A 23,390-nucleotide genomic window follows, 5' to 3' on the forward strand; every position below is an offset into this window, starting at 1 on the left:
GAGCAGTATTTAAGCTACTTGGAAATTGAGTTGGACTTCTTGTTTTTCCTGAGTTAGATGTTCTGAATTAATGCCTCCCTCAGTAGCTATGCTATACATCTTTGGTTTCCTGCTATCTAGGCCTTTTTGTTACTCTGATTCTGCTTGATCCTGCGTGATCATAGACTACAAATACAGGGCTGGCTAGCTAGGCAAAGTCTCTGTACTTTATTCCTCCTCCATAAAACAAGCGATATAACCTTCAACAAATACAGTAAACAAAAGCTCTTTTCCTCCTATAGTCACAAGGAGAATTGGCCTTGGCTCTGTTGTGTTGTTCACATCTATCCACTTAGGATAGGAAGTCTTTATTCTTTTTAAAGAAACAAACATCCTTAAAACTGATTAGAAAATGTAAGTGGCATAGTGAGCTCGTAAATCATTAATGTGAAATATTTATCTTTGAAAACAATCTATTTGTATAGTAAAACATAATGAAATCCCTTCATTAAAAGTCAGAATGGCAGCTGTGTTCCTTCTGTATGTTAAAGAGCAGGTACAGAGAGAGAGCAATTGAATTTTTTTCCCTGAAAGGGTAACTGCAGGAACATTTTTAGCAAGGACAACAACGACATGATTTCCTTCCTTCAAGTTTATGTGTCTCTGGTGTTGTGCACAAAACAGTTAAGTTTTCCTACAGAGCACTGTGCCCCCCTCTAAACTGCTGTATTCCATCATACACTACCACACGGTAAGTCTGTGCTTTCCAGCCTGCAATTATATGACCACATCACGTACGCCTGCACTGAAGGGCTTCTAGGTTTGCCCATGCTAGTGCTATCCTAACCAGGTCATGTGCTTAGCTGGTGAGTTAAATGCTCTTGTGGCTGCACAGCTGGTATTACTGAGCTAGTTTAGGACTAGCTCAGGGCCTGACTACATAGAATCATAGAATCATTTAGGTTGGAAAAGACCTTTAAGATCATCAAGTCCAACTGTAAACCTAACACTGCCAAGTCCACCACATGAACTTTGTTGCAGTGACACTGGTGCTATGTATGGCCATGTGAAGGAAAAGAGGCTTGTGTGAGAGTGCCCTGAGACTGACTGCTGCTGTTTATTAAGAGGGCTCACCTTTCTTGAGTGTAGCAGCAGTAACTGCCTGCATTGATGGAAAGAAGAGGAGCAGGCCTACAAGATGCATTTCTGGTGGGAGCAGAGAGGTACAGTGGTGGTAGTGGTGTTGTCATATGCCCAAGGGATGGAGCTTTCCTCTCATTATCAGGCTCAGACAAACTGAGTTTACTATTGATTTCTAGTGCCTCTGCACATCTCTGATCTTGAGATGTTATGGAGATTGTTTTGGGGCTGGAAAAGAAGGAGATAGTAGTTTGCAGTTAGGACCCCAGAAGGGCTGAGCTGATGGTGCCTATATAAAAGATAAGACTTGCATTCACATGATTTTTATTGGAAGGGGATCTAAGCTGTATGATCAACCTTGGGATTGCCCTATTTTGATGCAAGTGTGTGCAAACCTTGTAGTTTATAACCACTATACAAATTTTTGAAACAGTCAAGCACTCCCTCTCTTTCTGATTCCTGGTATCCATAAAATTTTCCAGGGGAGATGTAGATACCTACAGAAATTCACCTATAGAGGCATGTGTCAGATACAGTACTTACTTTTCTTAGCTGCTTGCTTCAGATCTCTTAGGAGTAGTTAACGGACACCAATATCTTTTCTCTTTCTGATGCGGTGGATCAGGTGTGGGGAGAAGTTGATACTCCTGATGGTGTGGCTATCTGCTGTACACAGACTTCTCCCCTGAGAATTGTTCTTTATGTTCTGAAGAAATTGGTAGCTGGGTGGCTTGTAAGCTTGAATATATTTTTTTGACTCTGTCTCTTGCTGTCCCATGTCCTGAAAAGAGCTTTTCCCCTTTATTTCTTGTTTCTCTTCCTGTAATCTACTTTTCTTTAACTCCATATGCATATTTGGCCAAGTGTATCCTTATTTTTCTCAATTATCAAACTTTGCCCTTTAATTCTGACCTTTGTCACTGACACTCCGTTATCGCTTACCTGCTAGACTATATCTTGTGGAGTCTAGCACTGTTGCAATTGTTTCTGATAGGCAGACAGAGGGGAAAAAAAAAAAAGTTGTTGGTGTCCTTGAATCTCGTACAATTTTATTCTCACTCTGCAGTGGCCTCACTGAAAGGTTAGAATTTGTCCTGAAAAAATTACAGTTCTCTTTTCTTCTTTTATCCTCATGACTGCTGTGAATTTTTTTTCAAAGTGAGTTACTCTAGGAAAAGAAATGGTAGTTTATTTTTGCTTTCTCCATTCCTGAACTGTTTCTTCTGAGGAAGGAGATACCAGGAAATATATTAGCAATGCCCATTGTGTTGCACCTCTTTTAAGTCCCTATGTCTTTACTAAAATGATCTCATGTTATTGGATAGGAAGAAAAAAGTGATGAATTCTGGGTATTCAGAGTGAGCGCTTTCATTTATGCTAGGAAAGCCTTTGTGCCTTGTGATAGGTAACTGCTAAGAAACTGCATAAAGATTGCAAGTTGAAGTGATGATAAAGGGAGATGTTATTAAACAAAAAAGGTAAAGAGATGGCTGGAAATATATTCTGAATAAAACATTCCATTTTATTACCAGCCAAGAATGAATCAAATCAACAATAAACCAGCGATTGTACTTGTGGCAGAATGTCATGCTAGTGATTTGAGATGGTAGCGAATGTTTCTATGTACTATCTTAGAAGAGTTTACATCTTGGCTGGAGTGCAGCCACAAAAGCTTATAGATTTTATAATAAAGTGCACGGGAGTGGATGAGTGGGTGTTTCATCAGTTTGTTCTGAGTTTCAGAATTTACAGGCCTGTAAATTGGAATAAGACTGTGCATAATTAGTCTGTTACAGCTAGAATAATTGGGGGCTGAGGGAAGAAGCAACATTTAACTAGTAGCCTAAAGCAAAGAGTTCTTGCTGTATGGGTTTGGCTCGCATAATTTTTGTTCTCTGTGGTATATAAAGAAGCAGCTGCTCAGATTCGGAGCTGACATTGTCTTTCATGGTTAGGATTACCTCCAGTTTTTGCTTTTTTGCTGCATGGACCAAGCCTCTGCAAAAACTAGTATTTTTTCCTCTGAATTGTACATTTGAAAAGTGCACCTTTCCACAGATAATTCCAGAATTAAATATGGATTAGATCTAGTTCAGTATAAAATTGGTTTGGACATTTTTAGGTAAGTTTTATATCTAGGTTCCTATATTCTGTTCCTCTTTCCAATCTTAGATTTCTTGGTTTTCCTCTTGAAGTTGTGTTTGATTTTTTCCACCCTATGCTTCGTCTGCAACAGTGAGATACACTCAGTTTGTATGCAGTGAGTTTTGAGTTGTGCCTGTTTCTGCTTAAACTTACACCAGTACTTTGCTGAGTATGTGGGATGCTACAGGCAGATACCTAGGATTGCTGTGGCTCCTGTGCTGCTCTGAATGCAGGATGAGAGCAGAACTGGTAGAATCACAAACACATTTACAGAGCAAGGAGACAGAAAACTTCTTCAGCTGGTCAGGTGCAGTGAGAGAGGTAGATGAAAATGTAGCATAGAAGAATGACACCTAGAGGTATATAGCAATTAACTGAATGGTGTGGTATCCATGTTTGTGGAAGCCAGCGACTGTTTTTTCTCTTCAGTAATCTTATTGTAGGAATATGCACTTAAAACTGTCTTTTTTGCTCTCTGGCATGGTGGTCACCTCAGTAGATGCTGTTGTGCTTACTCCAGTGTATGAATGCTCACCTTCCTCCCCCTGGACCTCCCTTATGCTCAACTTCTGGAGCCACATAGATGAGACATCCGCTTGGAGTATTCGGGCTTATCTGTGTTGGGAGCCTCTACTTCCAGGCAGGAAAGAGTTTTTTAAAAAACAAACCCACACCCAATGAACTTGGAAGAAAGCCATTGGGATGGAGAAGAGTCTGATGTGGTGGGATTACGAAAGGCAACTCTGACTTGGAAGATAGGGTTTTGTAAAATTTTCTTGTAACAGTAGGAAACCATAAAGTCTAAAAATTTGGTGTATGTACAGCTTTAGTGCTTGAGCACCAGAGGCTGGTAAAGAAATACGAGACAAAAGGCATCTGAGTTTGTTGCCCTGTGTGAGGGAGAGATTTGGGTTTGTTAATAACAAAAAAAATACGTCTGCTGGTTGATTGAAGGACTCCTTCTATTAATAATGCCTGGCCTGAGTGGCTTGGGTGAGTGTGAGAGTATTGACTCTGTGGTAGTAAACAAGAGAATATAGGCATGCAAAGCAAATAGTCTACTAGCATCTGATTTTTGCAGGGTGCTGCTTATTTGAGTGAATGGCCCATTCTTTGCCTTATGGATGTTTGCAGGATATGCTTTAAAAAGGTAAAAAAATTCAACTTTGTAAATGTCTGCATTTCTCATTCTTGAAATGATGTCTAGAGGCTTGCAGTACTATCAGTCCAAGCATTAAAAAATGGGAATTGATTTTCTTTCTATTCGCTTCTCTGAGTAGTGTAAGAAGATAATTAAAAAAAACAACCAACCAACCAACAACTTTTTATTTACACATTTGAATCTGATGAGTTTGTCAAGGTCATGTTTTCAAACTTTCTGTGGTAACGGTGAGGATTACAGCCAGGCCTGGAGTAAAATGTTGCTAAGAATGAGAAGTGACAATGTCTTACCAGGCTGGTGGCTGTTGACATGAAAAGAAGAAATTAAGTAAGCAGCATTGTGAAATGTCGAAAATTTCTGCTTGCCCATAGTACTGTCATCTCTGAGGTGAGTTTATGCTAGCTGTCTTCTACCTAGACCTCTGCTTTATCAAACACTTCACTTAGTAAATGAGGTACTGGTCTGCACAGTGCTGACTGTGCAGTGACACCCCCTCTCGTGGGCTGCATGGCCAAAGGAAGTAGCAAATAAAATAGGAAATTCAACGACGTTTAGCTAGTGTAGCAGCACCAGGAAGATGCATGAGACACTAATAATGTCAGTGAGATAGCAGTTGGTAATACAGTTGTCAGTAAAGCAACAACAAGGTGGTACTGGGAGTACAACTCCAACAAGGCCAGCTGTAATATGTCAGTGTAGCAAATCGTTAAAATGGGAAGGGCATTTGAGACATTATACAAAACCCCACTGAGGTGAACAGAAGCTTCATCAGACTTCTAATCATATCACTGTCAGACAACCCTGTGCTGCAACAGTGAACTTAATTTGTAGGTAGGAAGCATGGAAAAAACCTCACTTGATAGAAAGTTGCCTACAGTAATCAATAAAGACAGTCTGAACAAATAATGGATTTGGTTACTTTGATTTTCTCAGGAAGTGATTAGATTAGGCCATGAGGAAGGTAAACAGATCAGGAAACTGAAGCACTTCAAACCTGTTCTTCTGTTCTTTATAAGAAAAGTGGCAACTTACTGCTCTGATGTAGTCCCGATTAGAATATGGGCCCAGCTGCTACATTCCCTTCCTACCTCTTGCCCTGTATTTTTACTGTGTTTAACACAAACAATAGGAGGAAGAGTTGGAGAGACAAATTTAATCTTATGTGATTGCACAGTAGAGTGCTTCCTGAAAGTGAAATAAAAATACATGGGTTTTTTAAAAAAATTTTTTCCTTTTGAATGTCTTTTCAGAGATAAATTTATGTCCCTGCCTATGCAAACATCTGTTTTAATCTGCTGTCTTCTCTGTGCAACTGTGCTAAAAGCAAAACTTTTTTGTGCAGGTATGGCAATTAGAAGGAGCCTTGTCAGGGCAAAAGGGGAACTAAGGTTTAGGTGCGGCTCTTTCCCCTTGAAGATTTTATTATATTTAGCTATGTACACAATTTAAATTACATAAGCCTCGCGTCTTTCCTTCTTGAAGGGCAAAGAGCAGCATAGAAATTACATAGAATCAAAGGATCATTTAGGTTGGAAAAGACCTTTAAGATCATCAAGTCCAACCATTAACCTAGCACTGCCAAGTCCACCACTATATCATGTCCCTAAGTGCCACATGTACATGTCTTTTAAATATCTCCAGGGATGGTGACTCAACCACTTCCCTGGGCAGCCTCTTCCACTGCTTGACAACCCTTTTGGTGAAGAAATTTTTCCTAATATACAATCTAAGCCTCCCCTGATGCAACTTGAGGCTATTTCTTCTCGTCCTATCACTTCTTACTTTGGAGAAGAGACCGACCCCCACCTCTTTACAACCTCCTTTCAGGTAGTTGTAGAGAGCAATAAGGTCTCCCCTCAGCCTCCTTTTCTCGAGGCTAAACAACCCCAGTTCCCTCAGCCGCTCCTCATCAGACTTGTGCTCTAGACCCTTCACCAGCTTCGTTGCCCTTCTCTGGACACACTCCAGCACCTCAATGTCTCTCTTGTAGTGAGGGGCCCAAAACTGAACACAGTATTTGAGGTGCAGCCTCACTAGTGCTGCGTACAGGGGCATGATCACTTCCCTAGTCCTGCTGGCCACACTATTTTTGATACAAGCCAGGATGCCATTGGCTTTCTTGGCCCCCTGGGCACACTGCTGGCTCATATTCAGGTGGCTGTCAACCAGCACCCCTAGGTCCCTTTTCTGCCTGGCAGCTTTCCAGCCACTGTTCTCCAAGCCTGTAGCGTTGCATGGGGTTGTTGTGATCCAAGTGCAGGACCTGGCACTTGGCCTTGTTAAACCTCATACGATTGACCTTGGCCCATCGATCCAGCCTGTCCAGGTCCCTCTGCAGAGCCTTCCTACCCTCAAGCAGATCAACACTCCCGCACAGCTTGGTGTCATCTGCAAATTTACTGAGGGTGCACTCGATCCCTTCATCCAGATCATTGATAAAGACATTAAACAGAACTGGCCCCAGTACTGAGCCCTGGGGAACACCAGCTGTGACTAGTCACCAGCTGGATTTAACTCCATTCACCACAACTCTTTGGGCCTGGCCATCCAGCCAGTTTTTTAACCAGCGAAGAGTATGCCCATCCAAGGCATGAGCAGCCAGTTTCTCCAGGAGAATGCTGTGGGAAATGGTGTCAAAGGCTTTACTTAAAGTCTAGATAGACAACTTCCATAGCCTTTCCCTCATCCACTAAGCAGGTCACCTTGTCATAGAAGAAGATCAGGTTAGTCAGGCAGGACCTGCCTTTCCTAAACCCATACTGACTGGGTTTGATCACCTGGTTGTCCTGTATGTGCTGCATGACAGCACTCAGGATGGTCTGCTCCATAACCTTCCCCGGCACTGAGGTCAGACTGACAGGCCTGTAGTTCCCCACACCCTCCTTCCGGCCCTTCTTGTAGATGGGCATCACATTTGCTAACCTCCAGTCAACTGGGACCTCCCAAGTTAGCTAGAACTGCTGATAAATGATTGAAAGTGGCTTGGTGAGCACTTCCACCAGCTCCTTCAGTACCCTTGGGTGGATCCCATCTGGCCCTATAGACCTGTGTGTGTCTAAGTGGTGTAGCGGGTCGCTAACCATTTCCCCTTGGATTATGGGGGCTTCATTCTGCTCCCTGTCCCTGTCTTCCAGCTCAGGGGGCTGGGTACCCAGAGAACAACTGGTCTTACTATTAAAGTCTGTGGCAAAGAAGGCATTAAGTACCTCAGCCTTTTCCTCAGCCTTTGTCACTATTTTTCTCGCCACTGCATCCAAAAAAGGATGGAGATTCTCCTTAGCCCTCCTTTTGTTGCTAATGTATTTATAGAAACATTTTTCATTGTCTCTTACGGCAGTAGCCAGATTAAGTTCTAGTTGGGCTTTGGCCCTTCTAATTTTCTCCCTGCATAACCTCACAACATCTTTGTAGTCCTCCTGAGTTGCCTGCCCCTTCTTCCAAAGGTCATAAACTCTCCTTTTTTTTCCTAGCCAAAATCTCTCTGTTTAGCCAGGCTGGTCTTCTTCCCTTCTGGCTTGTCTTTCGGCACATGGGGACAGCCTGCTCCTGTGCCTTTCAAGTTTCCTTCTTGAAGAATGTCCAGCACTCCTGGACTCCTTTGCCCTTTAGGGCTGCCTCCCAAGGCACTCTGTCAGCCAGTCTCCTAAAAAGGCCAAAGCCTGCCCTCTGGAAGTCCAAGGCAGCAGTTCTGCTGAACCCCCCTCCTTACTTCTCCAAGAAATCAAAAACTCTATCATTTTGTGATTGCTATGCCCAAGATGGCCTCCAGCCATCACATCACCCACAAGTCCTCTGTTCACAAACAACAGTCCCAGTGGGGCACTTCCCTAGCTGGCTCACTCACCAACTGTGTCAGGAAGTTATCTGCCACACAATCCAGGAACCTCCTACACTGTTTCCTCTCTGCTGTATTGTATTTCCAGCAGATATCTGGTAAGTTGAAGTCCCCCATGAGAACAAGAGGTAGTGATCGTGAGACTTCTCCCAGCTGCTTATAGAATATTTCATCTGCCTCTTCATCCTGGTTGGGTTGTCTATAGCAGACTCCCACCATGATATCTGCCTTGTTGGCCTTCCCCCTGATTTTTACCCATAAACACTCAACCCTGTCATCACCAGCATTAAGCTCTAGACAATCAAAACACTCCCTAACATACAGAGCCACCCCACTGCCTTTACTTCTTTGCCTATCCCTTCTGAAGAGTTTATAGCCATCCACTGCAGCACTCCAGTTTTGCATGTCATCCCACCATATTTCTGTGATTGCAACTATATAATTGTTTTCCTGCTGCACAATGGCTTCCAGCTCCTGTTTATTGCCTGCGTTGGTGTGGATGCACTTCAGTTGGGCTATTGATCCTGTCATGTTTTTGGGGCAGAAGCCCTAATTCCTATGACCATTCTCAGGTGCTTCCGTGGTTTCTAACACATCCATAACCCTTTAGTCTGCTGCTGTGTGGATCTCCATCTCCTACCTCCACTGAGATGGCAGACCGAAGGACCTCGCTAGCACACCGTTCCTCAAACATGGTGTGCACTCTCAAGGCTTATCTCTAGCAAGCCTGGTTTTATCCTTTTCCTTCCTTTTCAGAAACAGTTTCAGAAGCAAACTTCGTGTTTGCAACCTGGATATTTATTTGTTTGGTTTTCCCTTGATTTGCTTAACTTCTTTCATTCCAAGACACTCTTAAGTGTTGTGCATGAGTTGCTGTATATATACATCCTGTCTAGAGCATTAGTTGCAGCATTTGCCGAGTTGACTGACTCTATTTGTCCCTCCTGCCACTGGAAGCACAGTTGCAGTAACATGGTTTAGCTCTTGTGACTGTGCACTTGTGAGAGAGGAGACTGTCTATCCAGACATCCAGGGTTGCTTCTCTTCTAGCGTGAGAGGAGGCAGTGAAATACCTGAACTGAGGGTGTCACTGAAGGCTGCTGCTGAAAAACACAGCTGGTGTGAACTGGACTCTTGTCATCTCAGCTGTAGCTGCAGAGCCTTATCTGCTGGTGTGTCTGGTCAGCAGATCAGGCTGTGTAGTCAGGCCCCAGAGAAGGAAGGAGGCTGCAGCACTCCTCAGCAAATGGGTGAGGTGTTGGTCACGTGTGTAGTTTTCTTTTTTCTTTTTAAAATCTTTTTTGACTCAAGCTAGTAGGCATACAGTCTGCAGCCTAATGGGAAGATTTATTTTAAAGTACACATCAATGAAAACTGATTGTTGTGTCAGTATTTACCATTTAAGAGAGTTTGCACCACGTCAGCTATTTATAAAGAAATTGCAATTATGCAGTGATAGGTTATAATAATAGTGCTTCATTAGTCTAAAATATCTCTGTGCATGTTCTAATGAGGAGCTTAAAACATTGTACAAACAGCACCTAATGAAGTTAATGCCACCCTTGAGAGCTGAATAACAGTAGACCTGTTTTTACAATTACATTAAGTGAAACTTGAAGACTTGAGAGTATTTGGGGAGGGTTAAAGGAACTCGGCTGATTTAGATCTAGTCTCTGTTACCAATTAATGATGAGTGTTTGAAAAGCCTATTCAAGCTGCCCGTGTCATTCAGATAAGTGAGGCAGGGAGAGCCTTCAAAACTTCAGCTCTCCAGTTTGACCAGCAATACAGGACTGTATCCTTCGGGTCCTTAATACTTCAAATGAATTACATAAAGCTATTGTTTGGCTCAATTTGCAGTAGGTAGCATTGCTTAAAGGAGCTGAACCATGGTAATTTTGGTCCATTCATCTCTGTATGCATTCCCCAGATGATGGTAACTGTGGCTAGGTTTTTAGCAACCTCCTTTACATACCTGTTTTAATATTCTTATGGCAATTTTTCCTGTCCCTTGAATGAGACTGAAAAAAATATAAAACAGATTAATGCAAAAAGTTGGCACCTTGCAAGAAAAACATTTGTATTAATCATTAGTTTATGCAGAAACATGTTTGAAAATGTAAGGAAGTGCTTCTAAAATCTGTATTAGATCTGGCATTATGCAACACGCATTTTATACTTTCCAGTGATTACATAGGTTATAATTTAAAATCAGAGGAATTAGAATTTCCATCCAAACCATTGCTCTGTATTATTCTGTATTGAAAAATACCTTCTATAGTGAACAAAAAATACAACAAGCTATCTAGTAAGCTAATAGCATAAGAAGCCCAAAGAAGTTGTTGATGCATCCAGAACAATCTCTTATGTTTAAACCTAAGTATAGGTTTGTAGGTCAGTTCACTATGCCAAGCTATCAATTTGTTACTGGTAATATAATAGTACCGTAAGTGAACAAAGTCTGTTTATGCTTAAACAGGAGAAATAGCCCAGTGTTTCAGTAAAATTGGAAACAATACTACTAGGCTTTTTAACATCTAGCTTTAAATTCCTAACATTATTTTTAATTACTAGCAATTTGTAATTATAATAAATATTACCTATTAATTTGCTTCCTGAGTGATCTCATCTGGCAGTAAATTACTTGTGTTAAGGAAAGACAGAAAATATAGCAATTTTATTTTGCTCACTTGCTAGTTTTGTTGGTAACCTTTAACATTTTTGTCAGTTTTATATCTAAAAGATTAAACTAAACCTTTGCAGTCATACTTAGAACCAACTTCGGTTTATAATCAGAATCATTACTTAGTTTAAGAAGTTTGGTTTTACGTCAACCATTCTAATGTATGTCCTTAAATGTCCTTAAAAGTGCTGTTAAAACTCACCGTTTTATACTAGGTTCTTTAGGTGTTATCGTAACTTTGCCTGTATACTAGAAATTTTCATCAGCAGGCTTCTTTCTCTGTATTGTTATTCAGGCAAGCTCTGGGTTTGTTCTTTGCCTATATATGTTCAGCATAACTTTTGGGTTCAGCCTTGTTTCTGAGCTTTCCCTCAGAAGCTAGAAAAGGTAGATTGTAATGTGATTCTTCACTGACCATCTGCAATTGCTGTCTTGAATTCTCCTCTAACTTTATTTAGGCCTTCAGCAATAAGACACCTGTTTTCTAAATTCAATTGAAACTGCTAATGATTATATCTCCACTGATTTTTATTATGACTCTTACCTTTTCTCATGCAGTCTGCTGTGCTTTATTGGCTTTGTACTTTCAACACTTTTCTCCCTCCCCCCTTCAGTCAAGTTTCCCTACGACTCAACCCACTATTCCTCCCCTCGTAATCCTGTGTGTGTATAACTCTTTTCTTTTTATTTCCTCTTTTTTTGTGTGTAACCTTCTTTTTCTGGGAGAAAATTACTACCTTTTGTGGTTCAACTGCCATTTTTACACCCAAATTTTCTGAAAATGCTATCTTCTTCTTTTTTTTTTTTTCTTTCCCCCTGTTATGCCCTCAAGGGGTATGGAAGGGCATAGACTATGACTTTGAAATGAAGACAAAATGGAATAGGCTATCTGGAAAAAATAGTCTTTCTCTTTGTGTGCAGTGAACTTGTGACATTTATCAGTGTATAAACTGGAAAAAGTTCAAGAAACAAAAGGTCAGGTTCTGTTCCCTACAATCTAATTTTTTTTTTTACCTACAATGTAAATTATATTTTCTGTGTAAATTATTTTCAAACATGTTGACTATTTCTTTGAATTAATAAAGTAAGAAGCCTCTCCCATGGTATAATATAGTGTTTGGTTGAATAATACCCATTATCACTAGAGCAGTCTAGGCCTTGAATTATTTTAGAGAACAACAGTTTAAAAAGAGAAAACACCTCTCCAAGCTTGTAACACTAGGACAAAGTTTAATTTTCTGATCTAATGTTGCCTCAAGAAAAGGTTGTGATGGAGCCACTCACACAGGTGATAAGGAGAAAGCTGATAAAATTTTCTTCTGAAGCTTTATCCTATTTTCTTCTTCTTAAAAAAACCTGCTCCCCCAGTGAATATTTTCCTAGTCTTACTTTTTTTTAGTTCAAACCCAAATGCCTTAAATATACGTGAGAACAGCACCATCTAGTGGGTCCTGGCACCGCGGTGGCCTGTGCTGGGGGCGTTTGCTTTCCTCCTCCCGCTGAGCCAGAGTCAGGCACCCCACGCCTGCAGCTCTCGTGCTGGTGCTGCAGCTACCACTTCCCGTTTGCTTGGGATGGCGGCTAATACAAATGGTAAACTGCAGGTCCTGCAGTCAGATTTGAAAACAGTACTGTGAAAATTTAGTGCATGAATCTTCTACAGCTTGGGATGAGTTCAGGATACTTAATAATCCATTTATTTATTTGTTCTTAAAACAAATTAAAACTACTCTGTTAAAACTACTCTGGTAACATTTCAGTTAAAGAGCATCCTTTACAAATATTCCCCATTTGAGAATGCTCTTGATTATCTCTGTAGTGCACTTTATTATAGTAACACAGCTTTTCAGCGATGGTCTTTCTTGCAAAGAAAACTTTTTCAACAGTTATCCTTTAGTCCTTCTGACTCTCATAAAGTGATGCCTAAATGTAGTTTATTTTTGCAAGAATAGAAGTTAAAGCTACTTTAAGGGGTTGAGCCAAGAATGATGGAACAAATGAGGAAGTTGAGATCTGAAAGCAGCCAGATGTCAAAACAGGTGCTTGGGAATTTACTTACTGTGGGTTATTTGCTATTTTTAATGCAAAATGACAGAAAATAAGAAATTTCAAATAGAAGGAAGTCTTTTATGTATTTTCTATATAGAAAAAGTATGTTTATTGTACTGCTTTTTGGTCAACGTTGCCTAGATTCTGTGACAATATTGCATTTTCTACATCTGAGATTATTGGATAACAGCGTAGAACATGTGTCCACCTGGTATGAGTGAGTACTAGTGAGATCCTCCTACATCACCTGTAGCTCATTTGTGATGTGGATGTTTGTGGTTTGTTAATTATAAGGAAAGCTATAAAAGTTATGGTGAGTAATTCATACATTGCATAGTGGTTCTGGTGAATAGTAACTAACTTCTGTGAATTAATAGCTTGAGCCTTCAAAAAAGCTAAAAGGGGGGGAAAGGAAACACTTGGGCAAGCGTTTTGTTCTGAGAAGGCTAGTTAGCTACTGAACTGCTGAGTCTGTGCTCTGCTTTAGCTTCATCAGCTTGCAGGGTTTAGTTGTCTTGTGCTGCTTTTTTTCCTCTGTCTTCTGGGTGGGTATTTCTCATCATCCAATTCATATACAAGAGCTTTAAAATATTAGGTGTTTGGTATATTAAATCACACATCTGAAATGAATTATGGAGAGCAACACATATTAGATCGTAATCTGATCTGATTGCGAAATGCAAAAGTTGAATATGTTCTGAATATCATGGGGAAAAAAGTGTAATCAAAGGAGGTTTAGCTCTGGAATCTGGATTTAGAAAGAAGAATTGTTTTTGTGTATGCTAGAGAACTTATGCTCAGTCACAAACCCTTTGTGATAACTCTGTAATCCATAGCTTGTCTGCTTTCTGGAATACACTTGTTAAAATGATGAACACTAATCCAGGCTGCCTATTGTATGATACAAGCTTGCAGATAATGCAGTAATCTGACAGTGGATCAAAGTTGGTGTGAAGGCTGTTGCCAAGCTTGCATTTGGAGAGGGCCCATTGATAACAGTGCTTCATTTGCTAGGACGGTGCACAGAAACATGAACAGGACGTAGAGCCTACTTTATGTAGCTGAGAGATCTCGGGGAGTATTTCAGTGATCTGACTTCTGTTGCTTTTTCCCCTGTAGCGATATACTTAATAGTGTGAAGCTCTTCACCTGTTCACATGGAGTGTCCATCTTAGATTTCTTCATATGCACAGGTGCACTTATTCTGGTTATTACTTATTTCCTTCCTAGTTCCCCTTAGTGCTGAAAGATGAAGGAGTATGATAGTGGTAGAACATATTGACAGACTGATTCTGTCTGTAAACCTGCATAACAATCTTGCAACAATATTCCGCTGGAAACACTAAGTTTGCGTAGCTGAATGCAGCCCCACTTGAAGCTGGAGAAATAGGAGAGGTGACACAGTTCTAAATTCCGAATTTGAATTCCGAAAATTCAATGGAAACTTTGCACTAGAATTATTTATGGGGAAAAAAAAGTTTGTGCGATTTGCTTGTTTGGGTTTTGTGTGTTTAAAAGAGCCCCTCACCCCCTGGCAAAAAAAGACCCCAAACCTTCTTTGAGCATCTTTGGAACCAAAAGTCTCTGAACAATGTTTTATAAATTACACTTTCTCAAAAGGGATGGATAGAAGCGGGATCAAAAGTATCAACTTTGCCATAAAATATGCTGAAGTGTTCTAGTTTACCTTCACTTCATCTATATATATCTGTTTATGAACCCATGGCTTTTGAAGACTTCTACAGTGTCTAACTTCATCTCCTAATCTGGAGACTGAATTTTTCTGCCCAACTTCTCCTCTAAGTAGCAAGTAACTCTGCCTTTTGCATACAGATAGCCACATAGTCCATAGTGAGGGTTCTGGATTGCTAGAATTGCTAACTGCCTGTATTTGCACCATATTTACCTTAAACATTTTATACTTTTGCTTGTAAGAACAAGCTTTGTAGGCTTGAGAAACAGTACTACACAAACTAAAATAAGGATTGAATGTGCTTGAGCTCTGTTTCATCGTAAGTGCTTAATTTCATGGTTTAGTTATACAGATATGGGACCAATCATCATTTTAGTGGACATTAAGCATGTCTTGGCATGGTTCCTTTGACCTCAACCACAGCAAGAGCATTGAGGCTGCAAGAAACTTTGCTGCACATTTTTCTAATCTGGCTATTAGTATATTTTTTTCCCTCTGTTAAATTGCATCCTTATTCTTGTAGGTTTCCTTCTCTGAGTTTTTCCCAGGTTTTGTTGAAAAGAATAATGTGTTAGGGGTATTTAGAAATCTGTTTAAAAAACGGACACAAGCAAGTGCTGTATTGATCAGGAGAAATGTACATGTTTGTCAGTGAATTATAACAGCAATTTGAAAAAGAGCCTTTTTCAGTCTGTAACCTATCTGTATATAACAACTGTGGAGGGAGAAGAAGCTCTCAAATCAATCTGAACTGCTTCGGTGGACTTTTTTTTTTTTCTACTATCTAACTGATGAAACAGGTTATATATGCATGACACTCATCCTAGTTTGTTTTGTGATTTAACTTGATTTTAATTGTTATGTTAGGGATGTGAAGAATGTAGTCAGTTTGTCATGCACTTAAAGGCATATCTGGAATTCCTGGTTTGCACACCAGCTAAGCTCTAACAGCAAATTAATTTTCTGGCTGAATTACATTGAAAAAGTGTATATTTAATAGCTTACCTCCTGAAAGCATGCACAGCGCTTACTTTGACAGCTGGTTGTTACAAGTGCCTAAGGAAAAACCCTGTTTTTTCAGTAAGTAAAAACCCTGCATTTTTTAAAGCAAGTAAACTTGTACGGTTTTAAATATTTTAATTCTTTGAGATTTTTTTTGGTGTCTATTTTTGCTACCCCAAACTACACAGGAACACTTTGAAAGCAGCTTTTCAGCTTGTAGGAGCTTGCAATCCTATCGCAACTGAAGAAGAGAATATTTAATATCCTTTTGATTCTTTTCCTGAGGAAGGTAGTTCTTCAGATATTTCAGTGTTGAAAATAACGTCTCATCCCCTGCGTCTTTCGTCGTTGTTATGGTAACAACTGGATGTGCTAGTGCACACTAGGAAAGACTCAGAGATGTTTTGATTTCATAGTATGCTTGATTTTATTGTATGAAGCCTCTGTGTGCAGGAAGGCAGAAGGGTGTCAGCACACTCCCCGCAACAACCATTTGCAAGAAAAAACTATTAATTCTGGTAATACTTCCTATGTTACTTATTGAATAGACTTCATTCTAATAAATACAAAACTCTTCCCTCATCTGGCAGTCAATCAAAATGCAGGCTTTTGTGTGCTGTTGGAAAATTGGCCTCTCAGCTTGTCCCAAACCATGGAAATTAAATCCAAGGTGTGCAGGTGGTGATATGTAATCTCCAAGGCCTGTTATAAAACTAGATAAAGCTGCTAGCTGAACATGCCTGTGTTTACTTATCCTCAGAGGAGCTTCAGCTGGTGTATTATATTCATGATGCCTTGCTTTCATTTCAGGGTTCAGACTACCCAGTCTTTCAAAGGTTAAAGAGGCTGTTGGTGAAATGTGCAAGGAGTGCAGCCAAGAAAGCAAAGTTGTCTTGGCCTGCATTGCTTATACTGGGGGTATATGGCAAAGGTTGCACTGGGTCCTGTGTTGCCTTTTATTTTTGGGGGGCACAGCATCAAAATGCATGCCTGCCCTGTGAGGCTTCGGCTTTTATTCTTGATATCTCATTCAGTCTCTGTATAGTTGTTTTGGTTCTTTTAAGAAAAAAATGTTGTGCTCTTGCTGTGCTTAACAGACCAGTTGTCTTCATAATTTCACATGTAGAGTTTCAAATGCCATTCTAAACTGAGCTAATGACTGCTAATGACTGTTAATAATGATTAACATGTTGGTATATCTGAAGATACAGCTAATACTGAAAAAGGAGTTAAAGAACTTGAAAGATGATTTCTTTTTTTTTACTAGTCTACACAAATTTAGGGTTTCTATAATTCAAACATGTTTTTATTTAATCAAATAGTTCTATAGCTTGAGTGATCAGGAAGGGGCTTTCATTTTGTCAGAAATTAAGGTGCAAACAACTGAGGCTTGTCAGCAAAGTACTGTTCGCATTCTTGAATCTTCATATTGTTTGGACACGATTTCAACAAAATACTAGAAGACAGAAGACGACCCTTCTGCATAGCTGCATACCCTAAACCACGAGAACCATTTGTAAATTCCCAAATTGACTTTATTCAGATGCCTAAATGCTGTAATTTTGAGTATGTCTTTGTCATTTTAAGTATGTTCTCAGGATGGAGGCCTGTCCTTGTAAACATGTGGATGAAACAACTGTTGCAAAAAAAATTGCTGAGAGAACTATTCCTTGCTTTAATATTCCCCTAATGCTAGAGAGCAATAAGGGAACCCATTTTACCAGACAAGTAATGCAAAAATTTGGGCAGCCCCAGAAATAGAACCAAGGTGTCATTGTGCCCATCACCAACTGTGCATCCAGTTGGGCTGCAGAGAGGAAAAATTCCCATTTTAAAACACAGTTGGCAAAAAATTGTGCGGAGACTGGCCTGAAATGTCTGCATGTGTTACCTGTCCCACTGATGTATATATAAGCAGCACTGTGAATAGAAAATATGGGCTGTCACCTCATGAGATTTTAATGGGCAGACCCATGCGACTGTCTCACCCAGCACTCCCTACAGTCAAACATCAACTAACAGATAATGCTCTTCTGAAATACTGTTAGCTATTAATGAAATGTTTAAAGCCTTTCCAAAAACCACTGAAAGATGTTTTACCATAACTCACCAATTGAAGTCTGTCACTCATTGAAATCAGGAGACCGAATCTACATTTAGGTATACCAGTGAGAACATGTGCTTCAGCTGCACTGGAAGGGACCTTATTGGTACTGGTAATTACTTATGCTGCAGTCACGTGCAAGGGCCTGATTGATGGATCCATGCTTCCCAGGATAAAAGGGTCACACCATCTTCAGACAGAATGCAGAGCATGTCACCTGTCACAGCAGAGCTGGATGATCTGGATGAACTTCCTTTGATCAAATGTCAACAGAAGTACAGTCTACAGCCCTGCAAATAGACTTTGATGACCCTGTTACCATCATCTGAACTTGTTGATTGTTTTTAGAAATTGTAGCTCAGGGTTTTGCATTTGGGTTTATGTTATTACTGGTCATATGCTAACCTGTAAGAATTGTTATATGGTAAGACCTTATGGAATGAAAGATTGTGAGGGGTATGTGGCTCTAAGGCCCACAAGATACTGCCTGTTCATTGGACTGGCACTTGTACATTAAAATGTTTTTGTTTTTTTTCTTGGCATTTCAGTACATCCAGACGTCTCCTGGAAAGACAGACACTACTTACTCCAGCATACCAAACAAAAGATAAAATGCTCTCTGCAAAGTACTTGTTATTTGAAAATCTGGTTTCCACCACTCTGCATTATAATCAGAATTAAAAAGGGCTATCATAAGTATATCTGCTGTAATGGAAGAGGTGGGTAATGCCATTTCAGCCTTACAGTTAGAGGTACAACGAGCAGCTCATGTAGCCCTGCAAAACAGAATGGCATTTGATTATGTGCTTGTCACTCAATACTAGTACTTGCATACTAGTTAACATCACTTGCTGCACAGATGCAGACCAAGATCAGAGAATAGAAATGGACAAACATAAAATTTGAGGTAACGTTCAGATACTGCATAAAACACCTGGTGAAAAACATTTTTGACTGGTGGGGATGGCTCCCAGACTGGAAAGGATGGTTAGAAAAAACTACTTAAGACAGCACTGAAGTACAATTTGTTGGGTTTATTAACTTTATTGCCTGTGCATGTATTAGTTCAGTTGATCTTATGATGTAGCCAATTGGTATGTAAAAGTATAGAGCATGACAAAAAGCAAGCAGAGGCCAGAACAAAAATGGTGAATATGTTACAGCATAAAGAAGGTGAAAAGAAAGAAGTGCTTGCAGTAATGACTATAAATGATTATAAAACCTAGAGGCAGGAATGGATGATGGGACAGCATGGCCCATGCGGTGATCGATCCTGGGCTCCCACAAGTCGTGGGCTGGGTGTCTGCAGCCCTTCTACCATACTCTAGATCTCTAAGAGAAAGAGATCTATATCTGAAGGTGACGGAAATTAAGCTGTAAACAAATGAAGAAGGGAGCAAAGGGAATAAAAGTACATGAGGCAGAGCAAATGTTTTTGGAAATGGAAGTTGAGAGCAAGAAGCGTAAGGAGGAATTTGAAAGGCTTGCAGTAGTGAATGTGTGTGGGTAAATAACTGCTTATGAGAAGAAGGAATATGAAGGGGAAATTCAAATGGTAATTGCTGAGGCTGAAGGGCAAGAAGGCCCAAGAAGGGGTTACGCTGGCAGGAAGCAGGGATGCCAGAGATGGGACTCCCTGTAAGGGAGTGAAGTTTCCCTTAGTGATGAGCTAAGAAACAGCCCCAGCTTTGTCTTGTAGGCATCCTGGAACGGGAGTGCTCAGGGGCCACCTCTGGGTAGCAGAGCTGGGGTGGGAGATGGTCCTAAGGCTGGGCTGAGGTGCCCCATGCAAACACTCACAGGATCGGTGCTTGGGAAAAGCATTTCCACACACAGCTGGAGAACCCAGAGGGAAACGCAGGAGGCCAGACGGCAGCTATTCAGGGCACCACGCGGCCAAGGCCAAGCAATGTCCAGAGGAGGAGACACCCACAAACCCAGCAGGCTGGGCACTGGCTGCAGCCCCAACCCTGCCCATCACAACTCTTGATCAAACAGGCTCTTAAGTGGGAGCTCCAAAGCCACCACTACAGCAAAGAGGGGCAAGGACATTTGTGCATGTGGGAGAGGTGTCCAACTGGATAACCTCCACAGTGGGGCACTTCGATGCCTAACACTGCAACCTTCCCTCTTCCTCCCTGGCTGCCAGCTCCTACAGCCAACGGGACACAGCACTGCCCTGGCATTGCCTACAACATTTCAACACAGTTGGATTGACTGCTCGACTCTTGAGTCCAAATACCTGGATATGACAAGCAATAACCACTATTCAACAGCTTCTTCTCTTGCTGCTGCAGCATGCCAGGACACGGGCACCAGGCTGTGATGCCACCTCCATGCAGCACAGGTGTCGTGGTGACATTTGAGAACTTCACCTTGGCACCTGCAGCCAGCTGGTGCCAGTTCATTGGTGCTTGCTGTCTGGCAGGACCAAGCCCAGCTGCCCAGGGAAGTGCCTACAGCTAGGCACCACTTTGGTCTAACCCTGACAAGAGAGTTTGAAAGGGAGCCCTCTCCAGGAGAACTATCGTCTGCTTCTGCTCTGGATGAGCTCACTGAGTTGGCAGACCCAACTTCTGTCCCTCCAGGATGGGACAAAAGAGCACCTTGTGATGCTGATCTAGCATCCCTGGAGGACAAAATGCATTTCCAAGCATGCAAAGAGGACCACAGCACCAACATAATCCATCCCATTTCTTCAGAGGAGACCTCTGGTGAAGCTGATGACTTCACACCCCTCGCCTTTACAAAGAAGCTCTGCAGAATTGTCCAAATCCACTCCATTCGGTGGGTTGATGACAGCATCTGTGTTGCCACTGACAAGGAAGTCTTCCTAAAGTAAAGTGCTGGCACGGAGAGGACCTCGCAGAGTTTTTGAAACTGACAGCGTGAAAAGCTTCCTTTGTCAGCTCCACCTCTAGGGATTCACCAAAGTGCAACGCGACTCCGAAACATCCGACTCGCTTGATGAATTTCTAGCAGAAGCAGCAGCAGCACCTTCTGCTCACAGCAAGGTACATCACTTCCCCTGCACATGAACCGACTCTCAGAATGATTCCGGCCCGAGAGCTTCACCTTCCAGTAACATAAGCGTTGGCAATGGAGGAGAGCAGGAGGAGGGCAGGAAATGTTCTGAGATTCAGTTCTTTCTCGGGTCTTTTCTCAGGTGAGAACTCAAGGGTGGCCATTACTTAACAGAACCAGAGCAAAACCTTTTGGCCAGCCTAAGCTTTAGCTTTCAAATGCCCAGTAGCCCTTTTCACATTGGTCTTTTGCCACTACAAGGCTCAGATCTCCTATCTTGGTGTTTTCCCGTCTCCTGAGGCTGGCAACTGACTCTTCTTCTTCTTTTGCATGTTTTAGTTACTCTTCTGCCACAGCCCCAACTTCAAGAGAGATGATCCCCACCTGCTTGAGAGGTGCAAGCAAAGAGTTGGCCGCAAGAGGAGAGCAACAGCTGCATTTTCACCGGGCCTGGCTTGGAAGGAAAACCGCCCCACAAGAAGCCCAGACGTGCAGCCTGGGGGGGCAGCCGCTGCTGTCAAGCCTCACGACCCCTCCCTTTTACCAGCACAGCGCAGCCAGGCCCCGCCTGGCCTCCAGCAGGCTGCTTCTGCTGCACCTGCTCCTTCGCCGAGCCACGCCATACCTCCCATAAACAGCAGGACACCTTTCACACCAGGGCTGGGGCTTCCCACCTTTCCACCCCTGCAGCCAGGCACAGCAGCTCTGCAGGCCCCCAGGGCTGCCCTGCCTCCCTTCTGGCACCCATGGTTTCCCATGGTTGTCCGTGCTGGCAGCAGCCTCTGCTCTGGCCATGCCAGGGCCACCGCACGCCCAAATCCCAGCCGCCCCTCACTGCCCGACTTGCACCTGCAGCCCAACCTCTGCCGGTGCAGGCGCTAGGCTGGGACCCCACCGTGCCACAGCGTAGGTAAAGCAGACATACTAGGTACTCAGTGCTTTTGTTAATTCTTCAGTTTCACATTCTCCCTCTTGTGCAACACATACACCTTTCTCCCATTAGTTCAGCTGTTCAAGACACTGCACCCTCTAGTTTTCTGTGTGCAGTCTATCCCAGAAGCACTAGCTGTATGTTTTATAGCTGTTGGTTAGCTTGTGGAAAAATTGTAACTTGGCCTTAATTACCAAAGTTGTACAATAGCTTGAGTGTCAAGGATTAGACCGTTTTAATATATTAACTGGTTGGTGTCTGTATAGCATTTTCTCATTGGAATACAGGCAAGGTCTGACAGATTTTCTTGGACTCCAGATGCTTAATTGATCACACAGGCCTCCTCTTGTGTTTGAGATGTTTAACAAGGGTGTTTTCGCTGGAAGTATCATGATGTAGCAGCAGATTCTGATGTCCTTAGCCATGAGCAGGTTAGGGCAAGGATCAATGAAAAATACTTTAGGAAGTAGGCTTCCCATCCTGCCGCAGATATAAAGCCATTTTCTAACACAGGGATGAGAATTCTGGGCCTCCAGCTGCATTTATGCCTAGTTACCTAATGGATAATCATATAGGCATACACTAGTTTTCCTCCTGAGCACCTCCCTTTTAAAAAAAACCAAATAAACCCCACAAAACTCAGAGCTTAATAAATAATAAAAATATTTTTCAAAGAAGAACTTAATAAAACTCAGACTCAGACTGTGCACACGTGCACTTCTGTGCACAGATTTCTGAACCAAGACCAAATGACGGATACCAAGTATGTTGTGACTCCTACTATAAACATTTGACTAACCCAAACTATGCTGCCAGTAGCCAACTTTTTTTTCATAAATCTGCCTTATTAAATTCACAATAGCATTATAAGTGGAAGTCCGATAGTTGTGTGTGCCAGGCATGAGTGTTTTCAGTGCAATTAGATCACGATCCTGATGACAGCCACAGCAAGAAGATTTAAAAAATTATCAGTTTCAGAAAAGAAAGATGGAAGAGGAAGGATAGAGCTGCTGGGTGGGCACCTGGTGGTCAGCCAAGGTCGAGTCACCACATCAGTCGTGCCTAAGTCTTGGTGAGTCTCCATCATGAATGAAGATGCTTTTACAGCACAGTGGAAAGGACACGTTACAGCCCAGTGCCGAGTGACCAACGGGTGCCCGGCCCTGGCATCAGTCCCTGCCCTCGGATTCACAGGAAAGAGTACTGTCAGCAAGCCATTTCCTGCCCTGCTTCCATGTCTTGTTTTTACAGGAGAATCCAAAACTAAGTAGAAGTGACAGATCTACTAGCATTTGAATTATTTGTCGTCACAATCAGGCTTGGATGCTTGATTGTGAATGTGAACAGGAGGTTGATATGTGTTATTGCGTGCTGTCCCAGGATAAGTGACAGTCCTGCCTTAAAGCTGCACAAGGGGAGGGTAAGCTGGAATTTAACCTCGAGCTGACTGACGGAAGTAACCCATGAGTTGAAGGAGACTTGGGTCCTTGTCTCTGCTTGGGGTAGAAGGAAGAACTTTCCCCCTTCCCTAAAGTGCCCCTGTGTAACAGACACGATGCTCTGGGACATTGGGAAACATGTGAGCAATGGACAGGATCCATGGGAAGCACACCATGCCAAGCTGATCCAGCCACATACCTGCA

At 41.9% G+C, this 23,390-nt stretch overlaps 1 long non-coding RNA gene across 1 annotated transcript in view; it reads left to right on the forward strand.

Annotated features, from left to right (window-relative positions):
- Positions 1–22,639, forward strand: part of LOC140651194 (uncharacterized) — a 33,296-nt gene extending 10,657 nt beyond the window's left edge. Inside the window, exon 3 of the long non-coding RNA XR_012042294.1 lies at positions 21,156–22,639. This is a non-coding gene — a long non-coding RNA (uncharacterized lncRNA). The remainder of the gene's footprint in view (positions 1–21,155) is intronic.
- Positions 22,640–23,390: the final 751 nt, after the last annotated feature.

This window comes from Ciconia boyciana, chromosome 4 (assembly GCF_034638445.1).
Source record: "Ciconia boyciana chromosome 4, ASM3463844v1, whole genome shotgun sequence".
NCBI lineage: Eukaryota > Metazoa > Chordata > Aves > Ciconiiformes > Ciconiidae > Ciconia > Ciconia boyciana.